Source organism: Erinaceus europaeus, chromosome 13 (genome assembly GCF_950295315.1).
Source record: "Erinaceus europaeus chromosome 13, mEriEur2.1, whole genome shotgun sequence".
In the NCBI taxonomy this organism is placed as follows: domain Eukaryota; kingdom Metazoa; phylum Chordata; class Mammalia; order Eulipotyphla; family Erinaceidae; genus Erinaceus; species Erinaceus europaeus.
The window spans coordinates 86,734,099-86,752,371 of record NC_080174.1 but is presented as its reverse complement, the minus strand read 5'-3'; the positions used below and the strand labels follow the sequence as shown (position 1 = coordinate 86,752,371).

General features: G+C 42.3%; 1 protein-coding gene across 1 annotated transcript in view; it reads right to left on the bottom strand.

The window, feature by feature from the left end:
• Positions 1 to 7,661, bottom strand: part of IL12RB2 (interleukin 12 receptor subunit beta 2) — a 109,271-nt gene extending 101,610 nt beyond the window's left edge. The window contains exon 1 of the mRNA XM_060205098.1: positions 7,244 to 7,661. The gene's annotated coding sequence lies outside the window, so the exon portion shown is untranslated. The remainder of the gene's footprint in view (positions 1 to 7,243) is intronic.
• Between the last annotated feature and the right edge of the window lie 10,612 nt (positions 7,662 to 18,273).

Below are 18,273 nucleotides of genomic sequence, written 5' to 3'. Positions count from 1 at the left end.
CCTCCTATCAACTGTAAACATCCTTCCTACAGCTTCCATGAAGGGTCGATATTAAAACTACAACTCGGTGTTGAATCACAAAATCAAAGAGCATTTCTATGTCACTGACTCATCACTCAGGTTGGGACAGTTTCCAGACTGTGAAAACAAAGTCTCAGTGAGGGCTAAGTAGGGAGGTGGGATGGGACCCACTAGAAATACCTCTCCTGGCATGAGGCCAGAGACAGCAAGTAGCCTTCGGTGAGTGTCTTTCCCCACTGCTCCAGGAAGAAGACAAAGTATACAGTGACTTGAAAGCCCTGTGTTACCAGGCTAGGAAATACCCTCACCACACGTGACTACTTCACCATGGCAGGGGCACCTTCTACTTCCACATTACTTCTCTTCTATAGTATTGTATCAAGTTCAGGAGGCAGCATTGTGGAAAAGAAAAAAAAAAAAAAAAAGGCTTAGTTCTACCAGGGCCCTGTTTGCTCATTCACACAACAGGTCTTGCAATACTTACCTAGCCAGAGTGATCAGGAAAATTAATATGATCTTGTCATGGCCACATGAGAATACCTCACACAGAATAAGCACTCTACGAAGGCTAGTTTCCATTTTTTCTTTTACCAGGTCTTGTGTGTGTGTGTGTGTGTTTCTTTTCTAAATCATTTATGACTTTTGAGATATTGGTATTACATTGGTATTACTTATTAGAGTAGGCTCAAAAAAAAAAAGCAGATTTTAAGTGATCTTTATTCTTAACCCTGGCTATCAAAGAACATAAAATGTTAGAAGGTGGGAGTCGGGTGGTAGTGCAGCGGGTTAACCGCACGTGGTGCAAAGTGCAAGGACCGGTGTAAGGATCCCAGTTCGAGCCCCGGCTCCCCACCTGCAGGGGAGTCGCTTCACAGGCGGTGAAGCAGGTCTGCAGGTGTCTATCTTTCTCTCCTCCTCTCTGTCTCCCCCTCCTCTCTCCATTTCTCTGTCCTATCCAACAATGACGACGACAACAATAATAACTACAACAATAAAACAAGGGCAATGAAAGGGAATAAATAAATAAATGTAAAAAAATTGTTTAAAAAAATGTTAGAAGGTGAGGGATGGGCGGAGGGTAGATAGCATAATGGTTATGCAAACAGACTCTCATGCCTGAGGCTCCAAAGTCCCAGGTTCAATCCCCCACACCACCATAAACCACAGCTGAACAGTGCTCTGGTTAAGAAATTAAAAAATTAAAAAAAAAAAAAAAAAAAGGTGAGTGATGCAGGTGGTGGCACATTTGGGTGAGCCACTGAAATCATCCCAAGCATCCATTACCACGCTCAAGGACCTGAGTTCAATCCCACTACACACCTGCAGGGAGGGGCGGGGAAGCTTCATGAGCAGTGAAGCAGGTCTGCAGGTGTCTTTCTCTCACCCTCTCCACCCACCCCTCTCAGTTTGTCTCTGTCCTGTCAAATAAAATAGAAAAAAAGGGGGAGGGGATGGACGCAGGGAGTGGTGGATTTGTTTCATCGTGCAGTTAACGAGCACCAGAAACAATCCTGGTGGAAAAAAAAAGAGTGAGCTGCTATCTACCGCACCTCTGTGGTCGCCTTCCCTTCCAAGAGGTTGGCATCTGAGTCTGAATCCTCACAAAACATCCAAGGGGCTCTTCTCTGTGGCCCTCAGGCTTGGTTGTCTTACATATGTTTGCTGCTGACTATCTTGCTGACAAGAAAGCAAATACAACTCTTCCCTTTTGTTGGCACGTCGATATAAAGACTATACTTTGGAGGTCATCTGTTCTACCTTTGTATTTTAGGCAAGAGAAAAGAGAGTGTGTGTGTCGACAGTACAATCAAGATCAGTTCCCTAGGTCTCCTGGTTTCTGATCACGCATGATCACCTCTACTATATGACATTGCTTCTGAGCAGCTACGAGAGGAGCAGACTAAAGTATTATTGGAGTTCACGCTTCAGCTAATAGTCAAGCTACAACAATTTGTTATTCTACTACACACCCCAGACATGATGCACATTACAATTAATTAATTAACTTATTTTACCAGGGTTGCGATTTTTGGGTGGTCTCCTAGAATTGAACCTGGGCAGGCCTCTAAGCCTCAGGTATAGAAGTCTTTTTGCATAACCATTATATTCTCTCCCTTTGTGATGCCTATTACATACAACCTTTACAATGCCCATAGAATAAAGTACTTCTAAAAACCTAGTGCCTTGATTGTCACCCTTTGGCAGTATTTCTTTAAAAGAAACACTGTATACAATTAGCCAAGAGATGTACTGGCAATATATATCAAGTAAAGGATAATTAAGTAAATAAATATATTTATTAGGTAAATAAACTAGTACTATTGGACATTTTTTTTAAAAAAAAATTTTAGTATCTTTATTTATTTATTGGATAAAGACAGCCAGAAATTGAGAGAAGAAGGAAAGCTAGAGAGGAGGAGAGACAGAGAGACACCTGCAGCCCTGCTTCACCACTTGTAAAACTTCCTCTGCAGATGGGGAGGGGGGGCGGGGCTTGAACCCAGGTCCTTGTGCGTTGTAACATGTGCGCTTAACCAGGTGCGCCACCACCTGGCCCAAACTATTGGACATTTTCAGAGTCATTCATCCCAAGAAAATAGAATACACATTCTATTCAAGTCTACATGGGCCATTGTCAAGGATGGGCCACAAAGACAGTGTCAACAAATTCAAGAGCATTGAAATCATCCTAGCATTTCTCAGACCACAGTGGAATTAAATTAACATTTAACAACAAACAAACAAAAAAACTAGTACAAGTCCCAAAATATGGAAACTCAACAGTATACTACTTAACAACTGCTGGGTCAAAGAGGAAATAAGGTCGATTATTGATACCTTTATTAGAATCATCAAACAAGGAAATGCAAAAAAATAAATTAATGAATAAAACTTGAGATTATCTTAGAGCCCACTAAAATCCTAGATCTATTTCCTAACTTGAGGCCAAACTTGGTGAAATTAATACTACTGGCTTGTCACATTAATGACCTTCGCTGCTTTAACAAATGCGAGAAAGCCAAAGGGGAAGAGACTGGCTCATTTCATGATGGCTACTTTGGCCAATGCCAGGCCCATTCATTACCTGGGGTCCTAGTCAGGGTATCCTTGGATTCTCCCATAGACACAATGGTTCTAGATCACTACTAGACCCCTCTCTCCACCATCACATGTCCCCTCCATCAGGAACGTCATCATAAGTCCTCTTGTGGCCTCTCCAGGCCCTTGCCCTCACTGTAGAGCAGCAATGGCAGGGACTGTCCCACTCTCTGAAGGGAGGCTGGGTCAGCCTACTCTGCCACTCGAGGAAGACGGGTCCTGAAGTGAGTGCAGCCTACGATGTTCCCAGCTGTGACCATGGACAGTGAGCTCAGACTGACAGGGACTCAGAAGTTACACAGGCTCCTGTGCTATATATGAATAGACATGGACCCTGGGTCAGAGTGATGTGAAAAACAATTCATTGCATTTATATAATTTCTACAAGTTTGGGAGGTGCTCTCTGCCCTAATCCTGCTTCCTTGTTCTATTCTCAACTCTGACACCCCCTTCCCAGACAATATTTCTAGTCCACCTGCATATTAGTTATCAAGCTCAAGCAAAGATTACTAAAGTCATGAGATGAGTCCCTAGGAACATACCTAAAATAGACGTACTAGCTTCTTTCAACCCTCAAATACCTACTCTTCTCTTCTCTAGTCTTACTTTATGGTTCCTGTTTAGTACACATTTTGTTCTGCTTTATATCTCACTGCCTCTCATCCACCAATATGCTACTATGATTCCATCCTAACCTTCCTGGAAGATGACTTCACCAATGTGTCTTGGAACCCCACCTCTTCAGAGCTCTGCCCCACTAGGGAAAGCCAGAAACAGGCCGGGGGTGTGGAGCCACCTGCCAACACCCATGCCCAGCAGAGAACCAATATGGAAGGAGGCAGGAACTCCCACCTTCTGCACAGCAAAAAGAATTTTGGATGGTAGCAGTGCTCACCACTATACCACCAATGCACATAGCAAAAAGAATTTTTGGTTCCTAGTCCCAGAGGGATAAATTATAGGGAAAAATAACCAGAGGTCTCTGAACCATAATTCCACCAGGACTTGAGGCATTTGTTACCAGGAATCTTGTTTTTTATACCGTCACTGAAAGAGAAGCGAATCTGGAAAATGCCAGAGGAATTCAAGCTCTGTTTCTCTTATTTGAGAGAGGAGAACAAAAAAATAAAGGACAGTCAGAAGTACTAACAGGTGTAGGTATAACTTAGCAAGGAATTGAAGGCAGAACCATAGAAAAAAATGGGACAAAAATAAATAGATATAAATATAGATACAGATAATTTTAGATATAAAGCCAGCCTATACCTGTGACCTCAGGAGAATGACTGCAGTTTCCATTGGATGGGATGGGGATGCAAACCTCTGGTGGTGGGTAAAATTAGACCAACAATAAAAAATTACAGCAACAATAAAAAATCAAGGGCAACAAAAAGGGAATAAATAAATATTTTTTTAAAATTATACCCTTTTAACTTATAATTTTGTAAATCAGTATTGAACACCTAATAAAAAATAAAAAGTAAACTAAAAAAAAAAAACAAAAAAACCCTAATGTTTTAACTTTTGGAAAGTTAAATTATAATATCTGATATAGACACTCCTATACTCCTCTCCCTTCTTTCCCATTTTTCTGGACTCTACTTTCTGTAAAGAGTTTGCATTTTTTTTCCATTCCTGATATTTCACATTGGTTATAGTAAAAAGGTGCCTGAGATGCCATGTGTAAAAAAAAGAAAAGAAAAGAAAGAAAGAAAGAAAGAAAGAAAGAAAGAAAGAAAGAAAGAAAAGTACATTTAAGATACATTTGTAGGGAGCTGGGTGGTAGGGCAATGGGTTAAGCGCAGGTGGCACAAAGTGCAAGGACCAGCGTAAGAATCCCAGTTCAAGCCCCCGGCTCCACACCTGCTGGGGAGTCGCTTCACAAGCGGTGAAGCAGGTCCGCAGGTGTCTGTCTTTCTCTCCCCCTCTCTGTCTTCCCCTCCTCTCTCCATTTCTCTCTGTCCTATCTAACAACGACAACATCAATAACAATAATAACTACAACAACAGTAGAAAACACAAGGGCAACAAAAGGGAAAATTAAAAAAAAAATTTTAAGATACATTTGTGGGGGGATAAAAAAAAAAAAAAGAAAGAAAAAGAAGGCCAATAGATGGCCCATTACAGTGCACAAGGACCTGGGTTCATGCCCCTGGTCCCACCTGCAGGTAGAAAGTTTAGCGAGTGGTGAAATAGAGTTGCAGGTTTCTTTGTCTTTTTCCCTCTCTCCATGACCCTCCCCTCTCAATTTCTCTCTGTCTGTATCCAACAGTAAATACATGAATAAAATTAAAAAAAAAAATACATTAAGGAGTGTCAGAGACACAACTTTGCCATGCACACTGGTCAGGTTTGAGCTGAGCTGTGACAGGGAGGCTAGACATGATGGCAGAGGAGGACCTAGTGGGGGTTGAACTGTTATGTGGAAAACTGGGAGATGTTATGTATGTACAAACTTTAGTATTTTACTGTCGACTGTAAACCATGAATCCCCCAATAAAGAAATTAAAAAAAAAAAAAAGACAAGTTAGGCAGACCTATCCTGTAATAACACTGAATCATTTATGCAAAAAACTGCCTTATAGCTTGAACAAGCATTCCAAAAATGGAGCAATAACATGGGAAGAAAAAAAGAAAAAGAAGCAGCAGCAAGACATGGAGGGACATTTCAGGAAACAAGGCATTTCCACTCCTAGAGGTATTGTTTGCCATGATTTCCTATTTTCTTATTTTCTGCCTTGGACTCCCTCCCCCCCCCCCCCCCAGCTTACAAATTTCATGACACCTGTTGAATTAAGTCCTTAAAGATACATTTTTAAAAAATTTATCTAGAGGGGAATCGGGCGGTAGCGCAGTGGGTTAAGCGCCGGTGGCGCAAAGCTCAGGGACCAGCGTAAGGATCCAGGTTGGAGCCCCCGGCTCCCCACCTGCAGGGGAGTCACTTCACAGGCGGTGAAACAGGTCTGCAGGTGTCTATCTTTCTCTCCTCCTCTCTGTCTTCCCCTCCTCTCTCCATTTCTCTCTGTCCTATCTAACAACAACATCATCAACAACAATAATAACTACAACAATAAAAAACTACAACAAGGTCAACAAAAGGGAACGAATAAATAAATATTTTAAAAAATTATCCATAGAACACAGTTTTTCACTCCGGAAGGATAGCGGACTGGACAGAGCACGTTTGTTTGCCCTTCCCCCCCCCCCCCCGAAAGTGCGTGAAATGTTTTCACTTCGTGAGAAATTTGATCGTGAGAATTTTGATCGCCACTTTGTTGAGGTTTTGAACAAGTACACAGGGTGTCAGAAGACACCACGATCAGTGGCATAGCAGACTTTCACGCCCAAGGATCCAGAGGTCCCAGGTTCAATGCTCAGAACCCCTGTAAGCCGGAGCTAAGCAGAGTTCTGTTTTAATTTTTTTTCATAAGTTTATATTGAATAACTATGTCTACCCAAGGGTCAGGAACATAGTAAGTGCTCAATAGAAATTTTTATCGACATGGTATATATACCATTAACTCCAGACCCCATCCATCTGACCCAGGGCCCATGTCTGTTCATATTTAGCATCTCCTTGACTTCGGCATCCCTGTCAGTCTGGGCTCGCAGTCCATGGTCACAGCTGGGAACATTCTAGGCGTCACCCATTTCAGGACCAGTTTTCTGTGACTAAGTCCACACCCCTGAGTAGCAGTTTGTCTGCTACAGACTGGCTGGGCAGGGTCTCTAGGTCTGGGGTTTGAAATCACAAGAAAGTGCTGCCAGGAAAGGGTTCGCCCTCTCTCAGATCAAAGACTCAGAAGACCCCTCCCTATCTTACCCACAGAAGGTGGCGCTGGCGACCCGCACCCAGACTGGCCTCTCCCTGAGGGGCTCCTGGCCACATGCCAAGTCACCCTTGTCATTTTTTTTCCATTTCTCCCAAGGATCCCGAGGGGCTTCCTCCCCTACGTCTAAGGGAATCCCACCCCCAACAGGTACAAACCCGAGGGTTTGCAAAAAGGGGAGACTCAGCCCGACTTCCCTCCCCACCCCATCGCCCCAGGAGTAGCCATGGGGGGGGGGAGCAGGAACTCAGTCCCTCTGCCCCGGGTCCCCCAAGTCGCCGCTGGTCACTCACTGCGCTTGTCCTGCCCTCAAGCCGGTCTCCGGGGGGCTCCGGGGGGCTCCAGGAGGCTCCGAAAAGTCGCTGTGGCTCCCTCTGCTAGTCCCCGTGGCCCTTGTCCCAGCGATTCTCTCTGTCCCTTCTCAGACAGCAAAGGCGCAATGAGTCATCTGGTCCCCGGGTTTCTGCAAGCAAACTGGGGATCCCCCCGGCCCACCCCGACTGCCGGGACTGTGTCTGTGTCGCTTGCAGCAAGGTAATGAAGCCTCCAGCGCTGGGTTTCTTCTGTCTGAAACGTGGAGAGTCTAAACCCATCTCACCACATCCAGGGTGGACTCGGGGTGCGGCCACTTGAGCACCAGGGGCTGAGAGGTACCTCAAGTCCTTAACCTGGGCTTTCACAGCCACAGAGAAGCGACACTTGGGTGACACTCACTAGAGACCTTTCCGCTGCAGTTCTTCCTCCGCTGCTCTGCAGACCACCCGCTGTCCCGCCGCCTCCGCCCCCTGCTGTCCTGGTCCCCAGGGTGCTAACAAGTGTGTGTGACTATCCAGTGGGGGGATGGGGGTGGGGAAAACAAGATTCTTATGTGCATGAAAATGAAAATGAAAAATGACATTAATATTTAATGGATAATATATATATATATATATATATATATGGAGTTTACATTTATTTATTTATTTGGGGGAGTTTATATTTCAAGATGACAAAAGCAGTGTAGGAAAAGAGTTGAGCCATTCCCATCATGACCAGTGGTGATCATGACCAGTTATTACTTTATGTATTTCTTTTCCGTTTTTTTAATTTTTATTTATAAAAAGGAAACACTGACATAGGATAAGAGGGGTACAACTCCACACACTTCCCACCACCAGAATTCCATATCCCATCCCCTCCCCTCATAGCTTTCCTATTCTTTATCCCAAGGTCATTGTGGGGATGCAGAAGCTGGAAGGTCTGGCTTCTGTAATAGCTTCCCCGCTGAACATGGGCATTGGCAGGTCGATCCATACTCCCAGCCTGCCTCTCTCTTTCCCTAGTGGGGCAGGGCTCTGGGGAAGCAGGCCTCCAGGACACATTGATGGGGTTGTCTGTCCAGGGAGGTCCGGTTGGCATCATGTTAGCATCTAGAACCTGGTGGCTGAAAAAAGAGTTAACATATATAGAGTAAAACAAATTATTATTTTTTTAATTTATTTTATTTTTTTTTCTCACTGTTCAGCCCTGGCTTATGGTGGTACAAGGGATTAAACTTGGAACTTTGGAGTCAGGCATAACAATCTCTTAGCGTAACCATTATGCTGTCTACCTCTGCCCTGTTTCTTTCTACCTCTGCCCTGTTTCTTTCTTTCTTTTTTTAAGATTTATTTATTTATTTATTATCTGATAGAGACAGAGAGAAACTGAGAGGAGAGGGGGAGATAGAGAGAGAGAGAGAAACAGAGACGCCCGCAGCCCTGTTTCAGCACTCTGAAGCTTTCCCTCTGCAGGTATCAAGGGCTCAAACCTGGGTCCTTGTACAGTGTAATATGAGAGCTTATCTTTTAAGTAGGGGTTTGAGGGAAGCGGGAGAACTGCACACAGTACCGATGAGTTGATGATAGTATTTCCTTAAATCTAGGAGTTCACCAACTCTGGGGCACAGATACTGCTGTTCATGCACCAGTGAGAGATATTTTGAATATTTCTGAATATGTGAATGATCATTTTACATACTGAAAGATCTCTTGTAGATATTTTAGATAGGTTTTAACTATCTTGTGCTTTCAAAAATTAAAAGGGAAAATGTAAACCAAGTTAAGTTTTTTGTTGTTGTTAGAAATGAGGTAAAATTATCATCTACAAAATAATGCTTTTAAAAACCTGGCAGCCGGGGCTGGGTGGTGGTACAACCTTCTCTGTGTCCTATCTAATTAAAAATAAAGTTAGAAAGGAAAAAATGAAAAGAAAAAGGAAAAAGAAAGAGAGTGAGGGACTTGTAGTGCCGGCACCATTTCCAGCAATAACCTTAGTGGCAAACAAACAAACAAACAAAAATTTGGCAGCAACTTACTATTTTGTTCCAGACTTCTGCTGAGCATGTGAGTATATTTTTAATCTATTTGTTAAAAAATATGAACATTGGTAGTGCAGCGGGTTAAGGGCTCATCGTGACGTAAAGCGCAAGGACCAGTGTAAGGATCCCGGTTGGAGCCCCCGGCTCCCCACCTGCAGGGGAGTCACTTCACAAGCGATGAAGCAGGTCTGCAGGTGTCTGTCTTTCTCTCCCCCTCTCTGTCTTCCCCTCCTCTCTCTATTTCTCTCTGTCCTATCCAACAATGATGACATCAATAAAAACAATAATAAGTACAACAACAATAAAAAAGACAACAAGGACAGCAAAAGGGAAAATAAATAAAATTTAAAAAAACTTAAAAAAATATGAACATGCAGAAACTTCTTGATTAATTCAAGAGAACAACCGATAAATATTAAGGATAATACAATTAGGACTTCCGGAGGCGGAGCTATGAGCAGCCAATTATTGCAGCCAAATGTTAGTAATAACCTTGTATACTCATGGGTCAACTTATTTTCCAGTAAATTTAATGCATTTTCCTTTTTATCCTATTTTAAAATTGAGTTAATTTTGTGTATGTTCTATACTCTATACTGTAGCTATTTTTGTTACATAAGATTATATAGAAAAGCTATGCATAAATAAAAAACAACTGAACATAAATGGGGAATATATTCTTAATTTTTTTTTTCTAAAAGAGTTCACAAGTGTTAATCTTTTGGTCTTATTTTTAATTTTTCAGACAGAGACAGAAAGTTGGAAATGCAGAGGGGGAGGAGAGAGAGAAAGAGAGAGAGAGAGTGTCAAAGAGGTTACAGCACCAAAGCTGCTTCTTTCAGAGCGGTGGCAACCAGGCTTGAACCCCAGATGGTGTACATGGCAAAGCAGCACATTGTTCAAATGAGTTCTTTTGCCAGCCCCACCAGTGTAAATGACTTAGTTGTAAAGACTATTAAGTTCTGATTGCAACATCTCGCAAACTTTTCAAGCTAGACAGAAGATGATGTTCAAATGCATCTGATTTTTATTTATTTGTTTTTAACCAGACAGATGAGAGGTGTTGATGGAAAGACCTGAGTCTTAACTGTCAAGCAAGCAGAGAGTATTTTGAGAATGCAGTAAGATTCAGGCACCAGAGACAGCCCTCATTATTTTTCTTTCTCCTAGTTACAAATAAATGATCAACTTTACATAAAGATTATTAGAGAAATGATCTTCTAAGTCCCTGATTACATCATTCAACTATGGTTTAAATGTAGAGAAAATACTTATGCTAACTGTTATTGATGCAATAACAATTCTTCCTTTCATCTTCCCTGTATTTTTCCTACATTATAAACTTCACAAGTACAAAGACCACATCTGGCTTGTTCCTTCTCTGTCTCCCATACTTGGCACTGTCAGTGGCACAGAACAGATACTCGACAAATACACATGGAGTTAAACTGACAATCTAGAGAGAGCTCACACTCTGTGGACAGTAGGCAGTGTTGAATCTTAGAAACTTTCAATAGCTGAAAAAACATTTTTGTCCCCCACCTGCAGAGGAGTCGCTTCACAGGCAGTGAAGCAGGTCTGCAGTTGTCTGTCTTTCTCTCCCCCTCTCTGTCTTCCCCTCCTCTCTCCATTTCTCGCTGTCCTGTCCAACAGTGACGACATCAAAAACAACAACAATAATAACTACAACAATAAAACAACAAGGGCGACAACAGAGAATGAATAAATAAATAAATATTTTTGTCAAGTACTTTTACCTCTGCTGAGTATATATATGAATCTAATCTAGAGATCTTTTAATTTCCCTTCATTTCTCTTCTACTATGTCTCTCTCCTCTACATAACTAGGAAGTTTCCCTAGTATATCCCCAAACCAATTTATTTGACTTTGTGGGTTTGAGATGACATTCTGCATCGTTACAGTATTGTACGATTGTATTTTCAAGTCACTCGCTTAGTTAAGCGAATAACCACAGTGACAGGGACAAAGACTTTTTCTAGGAAATACCAGCTCAGTTTCCATTTCTGCTACCTTTCCTTTAAATGTCTATTCTGGGTCCTTGTTCTTATGCAAAGTGCTTAAAATATACACACTGTGCTATGAACAAGTGAACGTCATTTGTCTGAATAAATACTAAGGCACAGTTGCCAACACAGTGACTTATGAGTGATATGAGTCATAGTGATATGAGTTCAGCTTGGTCAGAGTGCCTTCCTGGAGGCTGGGTGGCAGTGCACCTTGTTACTCACATATATTTCCAGGCAGAAAGACCCAAGTTTGAGTCTCCCTCCCCACTCGCAGGGGGAACGTTTGAGCAGTGGTGAAGCAGGTCTGCAGGCGTCTCTTTCTCTTTCCCTCTCTGTCTCCCCCTTCCTCTCAATTTCTCTCTATCCTATCAAATAAAATAGAAAAAGAAAAGAGAATTTTTTCATATACATTTCATCCATTTACTTATAAAATGGGTCGAGAGTATAAGATCAATCAACCACACTGTTTTATTTGGCAGAAGTTTTATTTCTAGTTTTTCACTGTTAAAATTAGGAAATGTGCCCAAAGTGTTAACATTTCTAGGCCATGTATGTCACCTAAGTGTACTTGTAGTTCCATATTTCTGACAGCTTATACAAAATACTTTAGTGCAAGCTTAGTAGGTGATCTGCAAAGACTGCGAAGATTTTGAAAACTGTGCAACTTTTCCACACTGACATTTAGCAAGAACATCTGCTGTTTATAAATGAATAGACCACATGGAAAATGTCATGTTTGGGTTAAAAACAGTGCATCCATCTTTCTTTCCCTCTTTCTTCTTTTATTCCTTTCTCTCTCTCTCTCTCTCTTCCTCTCTCTTTCTCTTTGCTTTTTCCTCTATCCCCTCTACTCCCCTTCTTACTTTCTCCCTCCCTCCCTCCCTCCCTTCCTTCCTTCCTTACCCTCTCTCTCTCTCTCTCTGTTTCTTTCTTTCTTCATTTGTTGTTTTCAGGATGACTTTTTCAGATATAAATAGAGAGGCAGAGAAAGAGAGGGCAAAAATACCACAGCACCAAAACCTCATTCAATGTGTTGAGGGCTGGGCTCAAAATGGGGTCACACCTTAGGGCAACGTGGCACACTACAAAATAGTGCACTATTTTGCTGGCCCAAGAGCCATTCATTTACAAGATACCTTTAGGTTTCCAGAGACAATAACGGGTTTTTTAAAAAAAAAGATATAGGAGGAACAATCAAGACACTGAGATGTACAGGGTTCTGTGTACTCCACAGTACTGCTCTTGGTTTCAACAGCTCAATCGTAAAGACACGTGAGTCAAAGGATTTCTGTTTCTGTAATATACTGGCATCTTACCTGGTTGTCTGAGACAGAACTTTTGGAGACCCAAAAGGAGGTGTTTTGCAGGTATTTTTAAATAATGACTCACATAAAAAAAAAACAAATTTCTTGGGGCTCCCTGAGGTGTGTTTGGTCCAAGTTTGAGCTCTGACACCACATAGGAGAACCATGACAGGGAGAAATACTTCAGTGATTCTCTCTCTCTCCTCTCTTTCTCTCTCTCTCTCTCTCACCCCCCTCCCTCCCTCCCTCTCTTTCTGAAACAGAAAGAATGAAAAGTCAGCCTAGAAGCAGTAGAAAATCAGGGAGGTGAGGTGCTGGCATTGCAACACACAAATCAGCCCGCAGACTCCTCACAAACATTCTCACTGATACATACCCGACTCAGTATCTACTTAGGAAGTTTTCTCTCCTCCTTCTATTCTTCCTCTGCCTGTCTCTTTTCCTCTTCCTATTTCCTTTTTTGTTGTTGTTGTTGCCCTGAGCCAACATTCCTACAGTCTCTTCCCTGAGGCTGCATTCCTACACAGTTTCACAATTCCTGGTTGGCTTTTATTTATGTATTTGTTTTAATTTTTTAAAGATTATTTATTCATGAGAAAGATAGATGGAGAAAGAGAGAGAGAGAGAACTAGAACCTCACTCTGGTGCATGTGCCGCCAGAGATTGAACTCAGGACCTCATACTTGAGAGTCCAGTGCTTTATCCATGGCACCAACTCCCAGGCCACCGTATTTATTTTTTGATAGAAGGTGAGAGAAGGAGAGAGATGGGCATGATAGATCACAGCACTGCTCCACCACCCAAGAAACTTGCCCTTTGCGGGGGTGGGGGGGGGTGGGGGGGGCTGATTCGAGTCCTCGTGCCTGGTGAAGTGGGTGCTCTGTCAGGGGAGCTATCTCCTGGCCCCTATTTGTGAAGTTCTTCAGTGAGGGTTCACGAAGAATAAATACTCTGGAACGAACAAGGGGATTTGATGAGCATCAGCGTTCTTTTCTTGTATTTCAGTCTTGTAGCCCACAAGTATTCTCTATTCCTTGCTTAGCACAGGTGGACAGTATTCTGATTTACCAAGCGAGATAGCACCAACATCATGTCTTGTCCGGGACCGATTCAAGCTCTGTGGGCAGCAAACAGTTGTTGCTGTCTGATGGGATGTGTATGACTTTGACTATGAATCCCTTTTCATTTCTGATAGCTTGAGAAATAGATCTTACTAGCCTATTTCCATTTACCTGCAGGTAGCACTGTGTGATTCATGCTCGATGCGTTTCTTTCTTTTCTTTTTTTTAAAGAGATACTCTTTTATTTTTATTTTTTTGATTATCTTTATTTATTGGATAGAGACAGACAGAAATCAAGAGGGAAGGGGGTGATAGGGAGAGAAACAGAGAGACACCTGCAGCATTGCTTCACCATTTTCTTTTTTTTTTTTAATTTTTTTAAATATTTATTTTATTTATTTATTCCCTTTTTGTTGCCCTTGTTGTTTTATTGTTGTAGTTATTATTGTTGTTGTCGTTGTTGGATAGGACAGAGAGAAATGGAGAGAGGGAGGGAAGACAGAGAGGAGGAGAGAAAGACAGACACCTGCAGACCTGCTTCACCGCCTGTGAAGCGACTCCCCTGCAGGTGGGGAGCCGGGGTTCGAACAGGGATCCTTATGCTGGTCCTTGTGCTTTGCGCCACCTGCGCTTAGCCCGCTGCGCTACCGCCCGACTCCCGCTTCACCATTTTCAAAGCTTTCCCCTTGCAGGTGGGGACCGGTGCTCGAACCCTAGTCCTCGTGCATTGTAATAATGAGCTCAACCAGGTGTGCCACCACCCAGCCCCACTCGATACGTTTCTATCTTCATTTCTTTTGTGTTATTCCATTGTACATTGTACATTCATACACAGAAAAGATGGACCCGTTTAAATTTTGGATATATAGAGAGTTTGAGGAGGAAAGGAGGGGAGTGAGAAAGGGATGTAGCATGTTTCATGAACAGTAATGTGTGCACTCAACCTGGTAAGCCACAACATGGCCCCTGGAACAAACATTTTTTAAAAATACTATTATTATTTTGTAAAATGTTTAATTATATTTATGTATTTATAGGATAGAACAGCCAGAAATTTAGAGATATGGGGAGCTCGAGTGGGAGAGAGAGAGAGAGAGAGACCTCTGCAGCACTGCTTCACCACTTGTGAAGTTTTTTCCCCCTGCAAGAGGGGACCGGGGGCTTGAACCAAGGTCCTTGCACACTGTAACATGTGCACCCAACCAGGTACACTATCATCTGGCCCCCACCCACAAAACAAACATTTTATATGTATTTATGATTGCTAGCAATCCACATTTCTTTGAAAGAATTAGGTTTCCCTGGATATCATTTCACTTTCTCCTAAAGAAACTGTTAGCGTACTCTATATGCAGGACTGCCAGTGACAAATTTTCTCATCTTTTATTTGTCTATAAATACCTTAATTTTGTCTCTATTTTTGAGCAATTTTTAACATTTTTTTGCCTCTAGGGTTTTTGCTGGGGCTCAGTGCCAGCACTACGAATCCACTGCTCCTGGTGACCATTTTTTCCATTTTACCGAACAGGACAGAGAAATTAAAAGAGGAGGAAGAGAGACAGAGAGACACCTGCAGACCTGCTGTACCATTTGTGAAACTTGTGAAGCTTCCTCCCTGCAGGTGGGGAGCAGGGATTCGAACCCAGGTCCTTGATGGTCCTTGTACTTCATACTATGTGTGCTTAACCAGGTGTGTGTTCACTGCCTGAACCCCTGAATTGTTTATTTATTTACTTATTTTACTATATATAAACTGGCAGGCTTCTTCACACCTGTCGGACTCTTTGTGGGGAGGCCTCTTTCCTGGGCACAAAGTCCTGCCTTACCTGCTCTGCTGTGCACCAGATATGGGGGTCCAGAAGAATGTTCCGGGGCAGGAGGAGTAAGCCTGCAGGACTGACTCAGTGCCCAGTGCTAGTGCCGCAGCAAGAGATGACCCGGGGAAAGCTTCATCAACAGTCCATTTATTGAACAGCAAAGCAGGGTTTATAAGGGGTCTCAGGAGGAAGTGACATGTGTAGACCATATATGGTAGGGAGGCAAAGGGTCCAGGGAGGGTCAGGACTTTCCCAGTAATTGTTGAGCAAGAGGTTTAATTGGTAAAAGGAACGAGAAAGCAAGGTTATCAGTAACCAGCAGCCAGAGCGAGGTCCTGAGGGCAGAGAGAAGATAGATCAGATATGATCAGAGGAATGGAATGGGTGGGGAAGTAGGGAGGGGACTTTCAGGCAAAACAATGATTATATAGATAATAAGGGAGTAGGCTATTGTTGCTGAGCATTATGCCCTGCTCCATCATTGAGCAGGTTTACATAATCATTGTTTTGCCCGAGACCCACCCTGCCTGCAGGGTGTTGGTTAATCACACTGGTTAGAACCTTCACAACAGCTGCTATGGAAGCTTTCTACCTTCACACTCTTTTCTCCACCCCCTCTCCTAGCCATTTCCTTTTCCCACTTGCCACTTCTGGTTAAAGATAGATATCCAGGTTGGCTCCGGTCGAGTTCTCTCCAACCCAGAGAGCACGTGCCCGGGAAGAAACTCCCTCACTGCCCGGGAAGAAACTCCCTCACGCTAGCCCGGCATATTGTGAGGCAGGGAGGCTGATAGGTGGGTAGATCCTAGAGGCCATGTCCTCCTTGCTGGACCTCTTAGTAGAGACAGACTGATATGACCCATCTTTCAATGGGGGGGGGGGGTGTCTCACCAAGCTCTACCATATCCTCACAATTCCCTCCACACACCCTTATTATCTTAAAAGATGCTCCATAGTTTCTTGTCTTGCTGTGCTTCTGGTGAGACATCAATGGTGGGGCCAGGTGGTGGTGCACCTGGTTAAGTACTCACATTACAGTGCTCAGAGACTCAGGTTCAAGACCCCAGTCTCCACCTGCAGGGGAAAAGCTTCACAAATGGTGAATTAGGGCTGCTGGTATCTCTGTCTCTCTCTACCCACCTCAATTTCTCTCTGTCTCTATCCAATAACTAAACAAACAAGCAAAGCAAACAAAAAGCAGTCAGTGGAAGTTCTTTTCTTGTTCTCCAGTGTATAGTTTCTTTTTTCCTTTGAAGTTTTTAAACATCTTTTTACAAACAGATTTTCAGTTTTTTTGTTTGTATCTTTAAGATTTTATCATAGATTTTCAATAGTAATAATAATGTCATTTGGTGTGGTTTCATTGATGTTTATTATGCCTAGTGCTTTTTGAACATGTTAATGGGTTAATTTTTTTAACCAAATTTGGAAATTTTTTCACACATTATTTCTTCAAATGTTTTTTCTGCCCCCATTTCTAGATTCGACTCACACAATTTTGAGGTGTTTTATATTTTTTCACAGGCTCTGTTCTCTCTCTCTTTCTTTCTCTCTCTCTTTGCTTCAGTTTGGGAAGTTCCTGCTGCTTTGCCTTCAAGTTAATTGCCTTTTCTTCTGCACTTTCATATCTGTTAATGCATCTAAATATTTTTATTAAATGTGTTAAAATATTTTTCAGACCAAGAAGCATCTTTATCTTATAATTCTTATTTTTCTTATCATTCTTCCTCTGAATCTTTGGGCATATTTATAACCGTTGTTATAAAGTTCACATTTACCTTATCTTTGTGTCCTATCTGCTATTTCTGGATTTATAACTTCTGCCTGATTTTCTCCTCCTTCTGAGTCAAGTTAAATGTGATTCTTTGTCAGTCTAGTGATTCTTTTCTTAACCTAAATTCTAAACATTGTCAACGCTATGTAGTCTGTCTACTTTTTGCCCCAGAGAAAAAGGTAGTGAGGTGGTCCAGGAGGTGGTGCAGTGGATAAAGTGCTGGACTCTCAAGCAGGAGGTCCCAAGTTCAATCCCTGGCAGCACATGTCCTATCTTCCTCATTAATAAGTAAATAAAATCTTTAAAAAAAAAAGAAAGAAAAAGCTACTGCATCTGCCTTCATGCATAAAATTCTGTTGAGTGCACTGCTCAGTACAGGGAGTACACAGCAAGTAATATATATTTTCCATTTGTTTGCATGTTCTCTAATTTCCTTCTTTAAAAGTTTAATTAACAGGAGTTGGCAGGTTAAGTGTACATGGCATGAATCCAAGGACCAACATAAGGATCCCGGTTTGAGCCCCCGGCTCCCCACCTTCAGGGGAGTCGCTTCACAGGCGGTGAAGCAGGTCTGCAGGTGTCTGTCTTTCTCTCCCCCTCTCTGTCTTCCACTCTCTCTCCATTTCTCTCTGTCCTGTCCAACAACAATGGCATCAATAACAACAGCAATAACTACAACAATGAAAAAAAGGTAACAAAGTGTAATTAATGAATTATAAATGGGGGTCAGGGAGGAAGGAGAACCAGAACATCATTCTGGTATCTATCTTCCTGGGGATCAAACTCGGGACATTGTGCTTGTGAGTCCAAAGCTTTACGCACTGTGCCATCTGCTGAGCCATGTTGTCTCTGATTTCTTTCATCTGAGTTTTGTGATTTCCACTGTTCATCTCCTTCAGTTCCTTAATTAATTTTATTGCTAGTTTGTTCCTTTTGATACAATTGTAAAAGTATGATTTTCTAATTTCTTTGTCTGATATTTAATTATTAGTGTACAGAAA